Source organism: Dendrobates tinctorius, unplaced genomic scaffold, assembly GCF_039654945.1.
Source record: "Dendrobates tinctorius isolate UK_male_01 unplaced genomic scaffold, ASM3965494v1 ptg000012l, whole genome shotgun sequence".
In the NCBI taxonomy this organism is placed as follows: Eukaryota; Metazoa; Chordata; class Amphibia; order Anura; family Dendrobatidae; genus Dendrobates; species Dendrobates tinctorius.
Window position 1 is genome coordinate 21,476,627 of NW_027361680.1, and position 15,306 is coordinate 21,491,932.

A 15,306-nucleotide genomic window follows, 5' to 3' on the forward strand; every position below is an offset into this window, starting at 1 on the left:
CCTTTTAGAAACTTGTTTGGGCTGTTGAGAGGAGTAAAAAACCATCAAAAATTTCAATCCTGCATGATTTTACCAAGAAATGTGATTCTTCATTCAAAACCTGATTTTTGCTATTGGGCTCTATTGAATAATGAATGTTTTGAATTTTCTCCAAAAGTAAAGTAGTTGCAAACTCATGCTTTTAGAGACTTGTTTGGGCTCATGAGAGGAGTAGAAAAACATCAAAAATTTCGGTCCTGCATGATTCTACCAAGAAATGTGTGTTCATTGAAACCGCTGGTTTTTGATAGTTTGGGCCCTATTGAATAATGAATGTTTTGAATTTTCTCCAAAAGTAAAGTAGTTGCAAACTCATCCTTTTAGAAACTTGTTTGGGCTGTTGAGAGGAGTAAAAAACCATCAAAAATTTCAATCCTGCATGATTCTACCAAGAAATGTGATTCTTCATTCAAAACCTGATTTTTGCTATTGGGCTCTATTGAATAATGAATGTTTTGAATTTTCTCCAAAAGTAAAGTAGTTGCAAACTCATGCTTTTAGAGACTTGTTTGGGCTCATGAGAGGAGTAGAAAAACATCAAAAATTTCAGTCCTGCATGATTCTACCAAGAAATGTGTGTTCATTGAAACCGCTGGTTTTTGATAGTTTGGGCCCTATTGAATAATGAATGTTTTGAATTTTCTCCAAAAGTAAAGTAGTTGCAAACTCATCCTTTTAGAAACTTGTTTGGGCTGTTGAGAGGAGTAAAAAACCATCAAAAATTTCAATCCTGCATGATTTTACCAAGAAATGTGATTCTTCATTCAAAACCTGATTTTTGCTATTGGGCTCTATTGAATAGTGAATGTTTTGAATTTTCTCCAAAAGTAAAGTAGTTGCAAACTCATGCTTTTAGAGACTTGTTTGGGCTCATGAGAGGAGTAGAAAAACATCAAAAATTTCAGTCCTGCATGATTCTACCAAGAAATGTGTGTTCATTGAAACCGCTGGTTTTTGATAGTTTGGGCCCTATTGAATAATGAATGTTTTGAATTTTCTCCAAAAGTAAAGTAGTTGCAAACTCATCCTTTTAGAAACTTGTTTGGGCTGTTGAGAGGAGTAAAAAACCATCAAAAATTTCAATCCTGCATGATTTTACCAAGAAATGTGATTCTTCATTCAAAACCTGATTTTTGCTATTGGGCTCTATTGAATAGTGAATGTTTTGAATTTTCTCCAAAAGTAAAGTAGTTGCAAACTCATGCTTTTAGAGACTTGTTTGGGCTCATGAGAGGAGTAGAAAAACATCAAAAATTTCAGTCCTGCATGATTCTACCAAGAAATGTGTGTTCATTGAAACCGCTGGTTTTTGATAGTTTGGGCCCTATTGAATAATGAATGTTTTGAATTTTCTCCAAAAGTAAAGTAGTTGCAAACTCATCCTTTTAGAAACTTGTTTGGGCTGTTGAGAGGAGTAAAAAACCATCAAAAATTTCAATCCTGCATGATTTTACCAAGAAATGTGATTCTTCATTCAAAACCTGATTTTTGCTATTGGGCTCTATTGAATAATGAATGTTTTGAATTTTCTCCAAAAGTAAAGTAGTTGCAAACTCATGCTTTTAGAGACTTGTTTGGGCTCATGAGAGGAGTAGAAAAACATCAAAAATTTCGGTCCTGCATGATTCTACCAAGAAATGTGTGTTCATTGAAACCGCTGGTTTTTGATAGTTTGGGCCCTATTGAATAATGAATGTTTTGAATTTTCTCCAAAAGTAAAGTAGTTGCAAACTCATCCTTTTAGAAACTTGTAAGGGCTGTTGAGAGGAGTAAAAAACCATCAAAAATTTCAATCCTGCATGATTCTACCAAGAAATGTGATTCTTCATTCAAAACCTGATTTTTGCTATTGGGCTCTATTGAATAATGAATGTTTTGAATTTTCTCCAAAAGTAAAGTAGTTGCAAACTCATGCTTTTAGAGACTTGTTTGGGCTCATGAGAGGAGTAGAAAAACATCAAAAATTTCAGTCCTGCATGATTCTACCAAGAAATGTGTGTTCATTGAAACCGCTGGTTTTTGATAGTTTGGGCCCTATTGAATAATGAATGTTTTGAATTTTCTCCAAAAGTAAAGTAGTTGCAAACTCATCCTTTTAGAAACTTGTTTGGGCTGTTGAGAGGAGTAAAAAACCATCAAAAATTTCAATCCTGCATGATTTTACCAAGAAATGTGATTCTTCATTCAAAACCTGATTTTTGCTATTGGGCTCTATTGAATAGTGAATGTTTTGAATTTTCTCCAAAAGTAAAGTAGTTGCAAACTCATGCTTTTAGAGACTTGTTTGGGCTCATGAGAGGAGTAGAAAAACATCAAAAATTTCAGTCCTGCATGATTCTACCAAGAAATGTGTGTTCATTGAAACCGCTGGTTTTTGATAGTTTGGGCCCTATTGAATAATGAATGTTTTGAATTTTCTCCAAAAGTAAAGTAGTTGCAAACTCATCCTTTTAGAAACTTGTTTGGGCTGTTGAGAGGAGTAAAAAACCATCAAAAATTTCAATCCTGCATGATTTTACCAAGAAATGTGATTCTTCATTCAAAACCTGATTTTTGCTATTGGGCTCTATTGAATAATGAATGTTTTGAATTTTCTCCAAAAGTAAAGTAGTTGCAAACTCATGCTTTTAGAGACTTGTTTGGGCTCATGAGAGGAGTAGAAAAACATCAAAAATTTCAGTCCTGCATGATTCTACCAAGAAATGTGTGTTCATTGAAACCGCTGGTTTTTGATAGTTTGGGCCCTATTGAATAATGAATGTTTTGAATTTTCTCCAAAAGTAAAGTAGTTGCAAACTCATCCTTTTAGAAACTTGTTTGGGCTGTTGAGAGGAGTAAAAAACCATCAAAAATTTCAATCCTGCATGATTTTACCAAGAAATGTGATTCTTCATTCAAAACCTGATTTTTTGCTATTGGGCTCTATTGAATAATGAATGTTTTGAATTTTCTCCAAAAGTAAAGTAGTTGCAAACTCATGCTTTTAGAGACTTGTTTGGGCTCATGAGAGGAGTAGAAAAACATCAAAAATTTCGGTCCTGCATGATTCTACCAAGAAATGTGTGTTCATTGAAACCGCTGGTTTTTGATAGTTTGGGCCCTATTGAATAATGAATGTTTTGAATTTTCTCCAAAAGTAAAGTAGTTGCAAACTCATCCTTTTAGAAACTTGTTTGGGCTGTTGAGAGGAGTAAAAAACCATCAAAAATTTCAATCCTGCATGATTCTACCAAGAAATGTGATTCTTCATTCAAAACCTGATTTTTGCTATTGGGCTCTATTGAATAATGAATGTTTTGAATTTTCTCCAAAAGTAAAGTAGTTGCAAACTCATGCTTTTAGAGACTTGTTTGGGCTCATGAGAGGAGTAGAAAAACATCAAAAATTTCAGTCCTGCATGATTCTACCAAGAAATGTGTGTTCATTGAAACCGCTGGTTTTTGATAGTTTGGGCCCTATTGAATAATGAATGTTTTGAATTTTCTCCAAAAGTAAAGTAGTTGCAAACTCATCCTTTTAGAAACTTGTTTGGGCTGTTGAGAGGAGTAAAAAACCATCAAAAATTTCAATCCTGCATGATTTTACCAAGAAATGTGATTCTTCATTCAAAACCTGATTTTTGCTATTGGGCTCTATTGAATAGTGAATGTTTTGAATTTTCTCCAAAAGTAAAGTAGTTGCAAACTCATGCTTTTAGAGACTTGTTTGGGCTCATGAGAGGAGTAGAAAAACATCAAAAATTTCAGTCCTGCATGATTCTACCAAGAAATGTGTGTTCATTGAAACCGCTGGTTTTTGATAGTTTGGGCCCTATTGAATAATGAATGTTTTGAATTTTCTCCAAAAGTAAAGTAGTTGCAAACTCATCCTTTTAGAAACTTGTTTGGGCTGTTGAGAGGAGTAAAAATCCATCAAAAATTTCAATCCTGCATGATTTTACCAAGAAATGTGATTCTTCATTCAAAACCTGATTTTTGCTATTGGGCTCTATTGAATAATGAATGTTTTGAATTTTCTCCAAAAGTAAAGCAGTTGCAAACTCATCCTTTTAGAAACTTGTTTGGGCTGTTGAGAGGAGTAAAAAACCATCAAAAATTTCAATCCTGCATGATTTTACCAAGAAATGTGATTCTTCATTCAAAACCTGATTTTTGCTATTGGGCTCTATTGAATAATGAATGTTTTGAATTTTCTCCAAAAGTAAAGCAGTTGCAAACTCATCCTTTTAGAAACTTGTTTGGGCTGTTGAGAGGAGTAAAAATCCATCAAAAATTTCAATCCTGCATGATTTTACCAAGAAATGTGATTCTTCATTCAAAACCTGATTTTTGCTATTGGGCTCTATTGAATAATGAATGTTTTGAATTTTCTCCAAAAGTAAAGCAGTTGCAAACTCATCCTTTTAGAAACTTGTTTGGGCTGTTGAGAGGAGTAAAAAAACATCAAAAATTTCAATCCTGCATGATTTTACCAAGAAATGTGATTCTTCATTCAAAACCTGATTTTTGCTATTGGGCTCTATTGAATAATGAATGTTTTGAATTTTCTCCAAAAGTAAAGTAGTTGCAAACTCATGCTTTTAGAGACTTGTTTGGGCTCATGAGCGGAGTAGAAAAACATCAAAAATTTCAGTCCTGCATGATTCTACCAAGAAATGTGTGTTCATTGAAACCGCTGGTTTTTGATAGTTTGGGCCCTATTGAATAATGAATGTTTTGAATTTTCTCCAAAAGTAAAGTAGTTACAAACTCATCCTTTTAGAAACTTGTTTGGGCTGTTGAGAGGAGTAAAAAACCATCAAAAATTTCAATCCTGCATGATTCTACCAAGAAATGTGATTCTTCATTCAAAACCTGATTTTTGCTATTGGGCTCTATTGAATAATGAATGTTTTGAATTTTCTCCAAAAGTAAAGTAGTTGCAAACTCATGCTTTTAGAGACTTGTTTGGGCTCATGAGAGGAGTAGAAAAACATCAAAAATTTCAGTCCTGCATGATTCTACCAAGAAATGTGTGTTCATTGAAACCGCTGGTTTTTGATAGTTTGGGCCCTATTGAATAATGAATGTTTTGAATTTTCTCCAAAAGTAAAGTAGTTGCAAACTCATCCTTTTAGAAACTTGTTTGGGCTGTTGAGAGGAGTAAAAACCATCAAAAATTTCAATCCTGCATGATTCTACCAAGAAATGTGATTCTTCATTCAAAACGCTGGTTTTTGCTATTGAGCTCTTTTGAGTAATGAATGTTTTGAATTTTCTCCAAAAGTAAATTAGTTGCAAACTCATGCTTTTAGAGACTTGTTTGGGCTCATGAGAGGAGTAGAAAAACATCAAAAATTTCAGTCCTGCATGATTCTACCAAGAAATGTGTGTTCATTCAAACCGCTGGTTTTTGATAGTTTGGGCCCTATTGAATAATGAATGTTTTGAATTTTCTCCAAAAGTAAAGTAGTTGCAAACTCATCCTTTTAGAAACTTGTTTGGGCTGTTGAGAGGAGTAAAAAACCATCAAAAATTTCAATCCTGCATGATTCTACCAAGAAAGGTGTTTCTTCATTCAAAACGCTGGTTTTTGCTATTGGGCTCTATTGAATAATGAATGTTTTGAATTTTCTCCAAAAGTAAAGTAGTTGCAAACTCATCCTTTTAGAGAATTGTTTGGGCTCATGAGAGGAGTAGAAAAACATCAAAAATTTCAGTCCTGCACGATTCTACCAAGAAATGTGTGTTCATTCAAACCGCTGGTTTTTGATATTTTGGGCCCTATTGAATAGTGAATGTTTTGAATTTTCTCCAAAAGTAAAGTAGTTGCTAACTCATCCTTTTAGAAACTTGTTTGGGCTGTTGAGAGGAGTAAAAAACCATCAAAAATTTCAATCCTGCATGATTCTACCAAGAAATGTGATTCTTCATTCAAAACCTGATTTTTGCTATTGGGCTCTATTGAATAATGAATGTTTTGAATTTTCTCCAAAAGTAAAGTAGTTGCAAACTCATGCTTTTAGAGACTTGTTTGGGCTCATGAGAGGAGTAGAAAAACATCAAAAATTTCAGTCCTGCATGATTCTACCAAGAAATGTGTGTTCATTGAAACCGCTGGTTTTTGATAGTTTGGGCCCTATTGAATAATGAATGTTTTGAATTTTCTCCAAAAGTAAAGTAGTTGCAAACTCATCCTTTTAGAATCTTGTTTGGGCTGTTGAGAGGAGTAAAAAACCATCAAAAATTTCAATCCTGCATGATTTTACCAAGAAATGTGATTCTTCATTCAAAACCTGATTTTTGCTATTGGGCTCTATTGAATAGTGAATGTTTTGAATTTTCTCCAAAAGTAAAGTAGTTGCAAACTCATGGTTTTAGAGACTTGTTTGGGCTCATGAGAGGAGTAGAAAAACATCAAAAATTTCAGTCCTGCATGATTCTACCAAGAAATGTGTGTTCATTGAAACCGCTGGTTTTTGATAGTTTGGGCCCTATTGAATAATGAATGTTTTGAATTTTCTCCAAAAGTAAAGTAGTTGCAAACTCATCCTTTTAGAAACTTGTTTGGGCTGTTGAGAGGAGTAAAAAACCATCAAAAATTTCAATCCTGCATGATTTTACCAAGAAATGTGATTCTTCATTCAAAACCTGATTTTTGCTATTGGGCTCTATTGAATAATGAATGTTTTGAATTTTCTCCAAAAGTAAAGTAGTTGCAAACTCATGCTTTTAGAGACTTGTTTGGGCTCATGAGAGGAGTAGAAAAACATCAAAAATTTCGGTCCTGCATGATTCTACCAAGAAATGTGATTCTTCATTCAAAACGCTGGTTTTTGCTATTGGGGTCTTTTGAGTAATGAATGTTTTGAATTTTCTCCAAAAGTAAAGTAGTTGCAAACTCATGCTTTTAGAGACTTGTTTGGGCTCATGAGAGGAGTAGAAAAACATCAAAAATTTCAGTCCTGCATGATTCTACCAAGAAATGTGTGTTCATTCAAACCGCTGGTTTTTGATAGTTTGGGCCCTATTGAATAATGAATGTTTTGAATTTTCTCCAAAAGTAAAGTAGTTGCAAACTCATTCTTTTAGAAACTTGTTTGGGCTGTTGAGAGGAGTAAAAAACCATCAAAAATTTCAATCCTGCATGATTCTACCAAGAAAGGTGTTTCTTCATTCAAAACGCTGGTTTTTGCTATTGGGCTCTATTGAATAATGAATGTTTTGAATTTTCTCCAAAAGTAAAGTAGTTGCAAACTCATCCTTTTAGAGAATTGTTTGGGCTCATGAGAGGAGTAGAAAAACATCAAAAATTTCAGTCCTGCACGATTCTACCAAGAAATGTGTGTTCATTCAAACCGCTGGTTTTTGATATTTTGGGCCCTATTGAATAGTGAATGTTTTGAATTTTCTCCAAAAGTAAAGTAGTTGCTAACTCATCCTTTTAGAAACTTGTTTGGGCTGTTGAGAGGAGTAAAAAACCATCAAAAATTTCAATCCTGCATGATTCTACCAAAAAATGTGATTCTTCATTCAAAACCTGATTTTTGCTATTGGGCTCTATTGAATAATGAATGTTTTGAATTTTCTCCAAAAGTAAAGTAGTTGCAAACTCATGCTTTTAGAGACTTGTTTGGGCTCATGAGAGGAGTAGAAAAACATCAAAAATTTCAGTCCTGCATGATTCTACCAAGAAATGTGTGTTCATTGAAACCGCTGGTTTTTGATAGTTTGGGCCCTATTGAATAATGAATGTTTTGAATTTTCTCCAAAAGTAAAGTAGTTGCAAACTCATCCTTTTAGAATCTTGTTTGGGCTGTTGAGAGGAGTAAAAAACCATCAAAAATTTCAATCCTGCATGATTTTACCAAGAAATGTGATTCTTCATTCAAAACCTGATTTTTGCTATTGGGCTCTATTGAATAGTGAATGTTTTGAATTTTCTCCAAAAGTAAAGTAGTTGCAAACTCATGGTTTTAGAGACTTGTTTGGGCTCATGAGAGGAGTAGAAAAACATCAAAAATTTCAGTCCTGCATGATTCTACCAAGAAATGTGTGTTCATTGAAACCGCTGGTTTTTGATAGTTTGGGCCCTATTGAATAATGAATGTTTTGAATTTTCTCCAAAAGTAAAGTAGTTGCAAACTCATCCTTTTAGAAACTTGTTTGGGCTGTTGAGAGGAGTAAAAAACCATCAAAAATTTCAATCCTGCATGATTTTACCAAGAAATGTGATTCTTCATTCAAAACCTGATTTTTGCTATTGGGCTCTATTGAATAGTGAATGTTTTGAATTTTCTCCAAAAGTAAAGTAGTTGCAAACTCATGCTTTTAGAGACTTGTTTGGGCTCATGAGAGGAGTAGAAAAACATCAAAAATTTCAGTCCTGCATGATTCTACCAAGAAATGTGTGTTCATTGAAACCGCTGGTTTTTGATAGTTTGGGCCCTATTGAATAATGAATGTTTTGAATTTTCTCCAAAAGTAAAGTAGTTGCAAACTCATCCTTTTAGAAACTTGTTTGGGCTGTTGAGAGGAGTAAAAAACCATCAAAAATTTCAATCCTTCATGATTTTACCAAGAAATGTGATTCTTCATTCAAAACCTGATTTTTGCTATTGGGCTCTATTGAATAATGAATGTTTTGAATTTTCTCCAAAAGTAAAGTAGTTGCAAACTCATGCTTTTAGAGACTTGTTTGGGCTCATGAGAGGAGTAGAAAAACATCAAAAATTTCGGTCCTGCATGATTCTACCAAGAAATGTGATTCTTCATTCAAAACGCTGGTTTTTGCTATTGGGCTCTTTTGAGTAATGAATGTTTTGAATTTTCTCCAAAAGTAAAGTAGTTGCAAACTCATGCTTTTAGAGACTTGTTTGGGCTCATGAGAGGAGTAGAAAAACATCAAAAATTTCAGTCCTGCATGATTCTACCAAGAAATGTGTGTTCATTCAAACCGCTGGTTTTTGATAGTTTGGGCCCTATTGAATAATGAATGTTTTGAATTTTCTCCAAAAGTAAAGTAGTTGCAAACTCATCCTTTTAGAAACTTGTTTGGGCTGTTGAGAGGAGTAAAAAACCATCAAAAATTTCAATCCTGCATGATTCTACCAAGAAAGGTGTTTCTTCATTCAAAACGCTGGTTTTTGCTATTGGGCTCTATTGAATAATGAATGTTTTGAATTTTCTCCAAAAGTAAAGTAGTTGCAAACTCATCCTTTTAGAGAATTGTTTGGGCTCATGAGAGGAGTAGAAAAACATCAAAAATTTCAGTCCTGCACGATTCTACCAAGAAATGTGTGTTCATTCAAACCGCTGGTTTTTGATATTTTGGGCCCTATTGAATAGTGAATGTTTTGAATTTTCTCCAAAAGTAAAGTAGTTGCTAACTCATCCTTTTAGAAACTTGTTTGGGCTGTTGAGAGGAGTAAAAAACCATCAAAAATTTCAATCCTGCATGATTCTACCAAGAAATGTGATTCTTCATTCAAAACCTGATTTTTGCTATTGGGCTCTATTGAATAATGAATGTTTTGAATTTTCTCCAAAAGTAAAGTAGTTGCAAACTCATGCTTTTAGAGACTTGTTTGGGCTCATGAGAGGAGTAGAAAAACATCAAAAATTTCAGTCCTGCATGATTCTACCAAGAAATGTGTGTTCATTGAAACCGCTGGTTTTTGATAGTTTGGGCCCTATTGAATAATGAATGTTTTGAATTTTCTCCAAAAGTAAAGTAGTTGCAAACTCATCCTTTTAGAATCTTGTTTGGGCTGTTGAGAGGAGTAAAAAACCATCAAAAATTTCAATCCTGCATGATTTTACCAAGAAATGTGATTCTTCATTCAAAACCTGATTTTTGCTATTGGGCTCTATTGAATAGTGAATGTTTTGAATTTTCTCCAAAAGTAAAGTAGTTGCAAACTCATGCTTTTAGAGACTTGTTTGGGCTCATGAGAGGAGTAGAAAAACATCAAAAATTTCAGTCCTGCATGATTCTACCAAGAAATGTGTGTTCATTGAAACCGCTGGTTTTTGATAGTTTGGGCCCTATTGAATAATGAATGTTTTGAATTTTCTCCAAAAGTAAAGTAGTTGCAAACTCATCCTTTTAGAAACTTGTTTGGGCTGTTGAGAGGAGTAAAAAACCATCAAAAATTTCAATCCTGCATGATTTTACCAAGAAATGTGATTCTTCATTCAAAACCTGATTTTTGCTATTGGGCTCTATTGAATAATGAATGTTTTGAATTTTCTCCAAAAGTAAAGTAGTTGCAAACTCATGCTTTTAGAGACTTGTTTGGGCTCATGAGAGGAGTAGAAAAACATCAAAAATTTCGGTCCTGCATGATTCTACCAAGAAATGTGTGTTCATTGAAACCGCTGGTTTTTGATAGTTTGGGCCCTATTGAATAATGAATGTTTTGAATTTTCTCCAAAAGTAAAGTAGTTGCAAACTCATCCTTTTAGAATCTTGTTTGGGCTGTTGAGAGGAGTAAAAAACCATCAAAAATTTCAATCCTGCATGATTTTACCAAGAAATGTGATTCTTCATTCAAAACCTGATTTTTGCTATTGGGCTCTATTGAATAGTGAATGTTTTGAATTTTCTCCAAAAGTAAAGTAGTTGCAAACTCATGCTTTTAGAGACTTGTTTGGGCTCATGAGCGGAGTAGAAAAACATCAAAAATTTCAGTCCTGCATGATTCTACCAAGAAATGTGTGTTCATTGAAACCGCTGGTTTTTGATAGTTTGGGCCCTATTGAATAATGAATGTTTTGAATTTTCTCCAAAAGTAAAGTAGTTACAAACTCATCCTTTTAGAAACTTGTTTGGGCTGTTGAGAGGAGTAAAAAACCATCAAAAATTTCAATCCTGCATGATTCTACCAAGAAATGTGATTCTTCATTCAAAACCTGATTTTTGCTATTGGGCTCTATTGAATAATGAATGTTTTGAATTTTCTCCAAAAGTAAAGTAGTTGCAAACTCATGCTTTTAGAGACTTGTTTGGGCTCATGAGAGGAGTAGAAAAACATCAAAAATTTCAGTCCTGCATGATTCTACCAAGAAATGTGTGTTCATTGAAACCGCTGGTTTTTGATAGTTTGGGCCCTATTGAATAATGAATGTTTTGAATTTTCTCCAAAAGTAAAGTAGTTGCAAACTCATCCTTTTAGAAACTTGTTTGGGCTGTTGAGAGGAGTAAAAACCATCAAAAATTTCAATCCTGCATGATTCTACCAAGAAATGTGATTCTTCATTCAAAACGCTGGTTTTTGCTATTGAGCTCTTTTGAGTAATGAATGTTTTGAATTTTCTCCAAAAGTAAATTAGTTGCAAACTCATGCTTTTAGAGACTTGTTTGGGCTCATGAGAGGAGTAGAAAAACATCAAAAATTTCAGTCCTGCATGATTCTACCAAGAAATGTGTGTTCATTCAAACCGCTGGTTTTTGATAGTTTGGGCCCTATTGAATAATGAATGTTTTGAATTTTCTCCAAAAGTAAAGTAGTTGCAAACTCATCCTTTTAGAAACTTGTTTGGGCTGTTGAGAGGAGTAAAAAACCATCAAAAATTTCAATCCTGCATGATTCTACCAAGAAAGGTGTTTCTTCATTCAAAACGCTGGTTTTTGCTATTGGGCTCTATTGAATAATGAATGTTTTGAATTTTCTCCAAAAGTAAAGTAGTTGCAAACTCATCCTTTTAGAGAATTGTTTGGGCTCATGAGAGGAGTAGAAAAACATCAAAAATTTCAGTCCTGCACGATTCTACCAAGAAATGTGTGTTCATTCAAACCGCTGGTTTTTGATATTTTGGGCCCTATTGAATAGTGAATGTTTTGAATTTTCTCCAAAAGTAAAGTAGTTGCTAACTCATCCTTTTAGAAACTTGTTTGGGCTGTTGAGAGGAGTAAAAAACCATCAAAAATTTCAATCCTGCATGATTCTACCAAGAAATGTGATTCTTCATTCAAAACCTGATTTTTGCTATTGGGCTCTATTGAATAATGAATGTTTTGAATTTTCTCCAAAAGTAAAGTAGTTGCAAACTCATGCTTTTAGAGACTTGTTTGGGCTCATGAGAGGAGTAGAAAAACATCAAAAATTTCAGTCCTGCATGATTCTACCAAGAAATGTGTGTTCATTGAAACCGCTGGTTTTTGATAGTTTGGGCCCTATTGAATAATGAATGTTTTGAATTTTCTCCAAAAGTAAAGTAGTTGCAAACTCATCCTTTTAGAATCTTGTTTGGGCTGTTGAGAGGAGTAAAAAACCATCAAAAATTTCAATCCTGCATGATTTTACCAAGAAATGTGATTCTTCATTCAAAACCTGATTTTTGCTATTGGGCTCTATTGAATAGTGAATGTTTTGAATTTTCTCCAAAAGTAAAGTAGTTGCAAACTCATGGTTTTAGAGACTTGTTTGGGCTCATGAGAGGAGTAGAAAAACATCAAAAATTTCAGTCCTGCATGATTCTACCAAGAAATGTGTGTTCATTGAAACCGCTGGTTTTTGATAGTTTGGGCCCTATTGAATAATGAATGTTTTGAATTTTCTCCAAAAGTAAAGTAGTTGCAAACTCATCCTTTTAGAAACTTGTTTGGGCTGTTGAGAGGAGTAAAAAACCATCAAAAATTTCAATCCTGCATGATTTTACCAAGAAATGTGATTCTTCATTCAAAACCTGATTTTTGCTATTGGGCTCTATTGAATAATGAATGTTTTGAATTTTCTCCAAAAGTAAAGTAGTTGCAAACTCATGCTTTTAGAGACTTGTTTGGGCTCATGAGAGGAGTAGAAAAACATCAAAAATTTCGGTCCTGCATGATTCTACCAAGAAATGTGATTCTTCATTCAAAACGCTGGTTTTTGCTATTGGGGTCTTTTGAGTAATGAATGTTTTGAATTTTCTCCAAAAGTAAAGTAGTTGCAAACTCATGCTTTTAGAGACTTGTTTGGGCTCATGAGAGGAGTAGAAAAACATCAAAAATTTCAGTCCTGCATGATTCTACCAAGAAATGTGTGTTCATTCAAACCGCTGGTTTTTGATAGTTTGGGCCCTATTGAATAATGAATGTTTTGAATTTTCTCCAAAAGTAAAGTAGTTGCAAACTCATTCTTTTAGAAACTTGTTTGGGCTGTTGAGAGGAGTAAAAAACCATCAAAAATTTCAATCCTGCATGATTCTACCAAGAAAGGTGTTTCTTCATTCAAAACGCTGGTTTTTGCTATTGGGCTCTATTGAATAATGAATGTTTTGAATTTTCTCCAAAAGTAAAGTAGTTGCAAACTCATCCTTTTAGAGAATTGTTTGGGCTCATGAGAGGAGTAGAAAAACATCAAAAATTTCAGTCCTGCACGATTCTACCAAGAAATGTGTGTTCATTCAAACCGCTGGTTTTTGATATTTTGGGCCCTATTGAATAGTGAATGTTTTGAATTTTCTCCAAAAGTAAAGTAGTTGCTAACTCATCCTTTTAGAAACTTGTTTGGGCTGTTGAGAGGAGTAAAAAACCATCAAAAATTTCAATCCTGCATGATTCTACCAAAAAATGTGATTCTTCATTCAAAACCTGATTTTTGCTATTGGGCTCTATTGAATAATGAATGTTTTGAATTTTCTCCAAAAGTAAAGTAGTTGCAAACTCATGCTTTTAGAGACTTGTTTGGGCTCATGAGAGGAGTAGAAAAACATCAAAAATTTCAGTCCTGCATGATTCTACCAAGAAATGTGTGTTCATTGAAACCGCTGGTTTTTGATAGTTTGGGCCCTATTGAATAATGAATGTTTTGAATTTTCTCCAAAAGTAAAGTAGTTGCAAACTCATCCTTTTAGAATCTTGTTTGGGCTGTTGAGAGGAGTAAAAAACCATCAAAAATTTCAATCCTGCATGATTTTACCAAGAAATGTGATTCTTCATTCAAAACCTGATTTTTGCTATTGGGCTCTATTGAATAGTGAATGTTTTGAATTTTCTCCAAAAGTAAAGTAGTTGCAAACTCATGGTTTTAGAGACTTGTTTGGGCTCATGAGAGGAGTAGAAAAACATCAAAAATTTCAGTCCTGCATGATTCTACCAAGAAATGTGTGTTCATTGAAACCGCTGGTTTTTGATAGTTTGGGCCCTATTGAATAATGAATGTTTTGAATTTTCTCCAAAAGTAAAGTAGTTGCAAACTCATCCTTTTAGAAACTTGTTTGGGCTGTTGAGAGGAGTAAAAAACCATCAAAAATTTCAATCCTGCATGATTTTACCAAGAAATGTGATTCTTCATTCAAAACCTGATTTTTGCTATTGGGCTCTATTGAATAGTGAATGTTTTGAATTTTCTCCAAAAGTAAAGTAGTTGCAAACTCATGCTTTTAGAGACTTGTTTGGGCTCATGAGAGGAGTAGAAAAACATCAAAAATTTCAGTCCTGCATGATTCTACCAAGAAATGTGTGTTCATTGAAACCGCTGGTTTTTGATAGTTTGGGCCCTATTGAATAATGAATGTTTTGAATTTTCTCCAAAAGTAAAGTAGTTGCAAACTCATCCTTTTAGAAACTTGTTTGGGCTGTTGAGAGGAGTAAAAAACCATCAAAAATTTCAATCCTTCATGATTTTACCAAGAAATGTGATTCTTCATTCAAAACCTGATTTTTGCTATTGGGCTCTATTGAATAATGAATGTTTTGAATTTTCTCCAAAAGTAAAGTAGTTGCAAACTCATGCTTTTAGAGACTTGTTTGGGCTCATGAGAGGAGTAGAAAAACATCAAAAATTTCGGTCCTGCATGATTCTACCAAGAAATGTGATTCTTCATTCAAAACGCTGGTTTTTGCTATTGGGCTCTTTTGAGTAATGAATGTTTTGAATTTTCTCCAAAAGTAAAGTAGTTGCAAACTCATGCTTTTAGAGACTTGTTTGGGCTCATGAGAGGAGTAGAAAAACATCAAAAATTTCAGTCCTGCATGATTCTACCAAGAAATGTGTGTTCATTCAAACCGCTGGTTTTTGATAGTTTGGGCCCTATTGAATAATGAATGTTTTGAATTTTCTCCAAAAGTAAAGTAGTTGCAAACTCATCCTTTTAGAAACTTGTTTGGGCTGTTGAGAGGAGTAAAAAACCATCAAAAATTTCAATCCTGCATGATTCTACCAAGAAAGGTGTTTCTTCATTCAAAACGCTGGTTTTTGCTATTGGGCTCTATTGAATAATGAATGTTTTGAATTTTCTCCAAAAGTAAAGTAGTTGCAAACTCATCCTTTTAGAGAATTGTTTGGGCTCATGAGAGGAG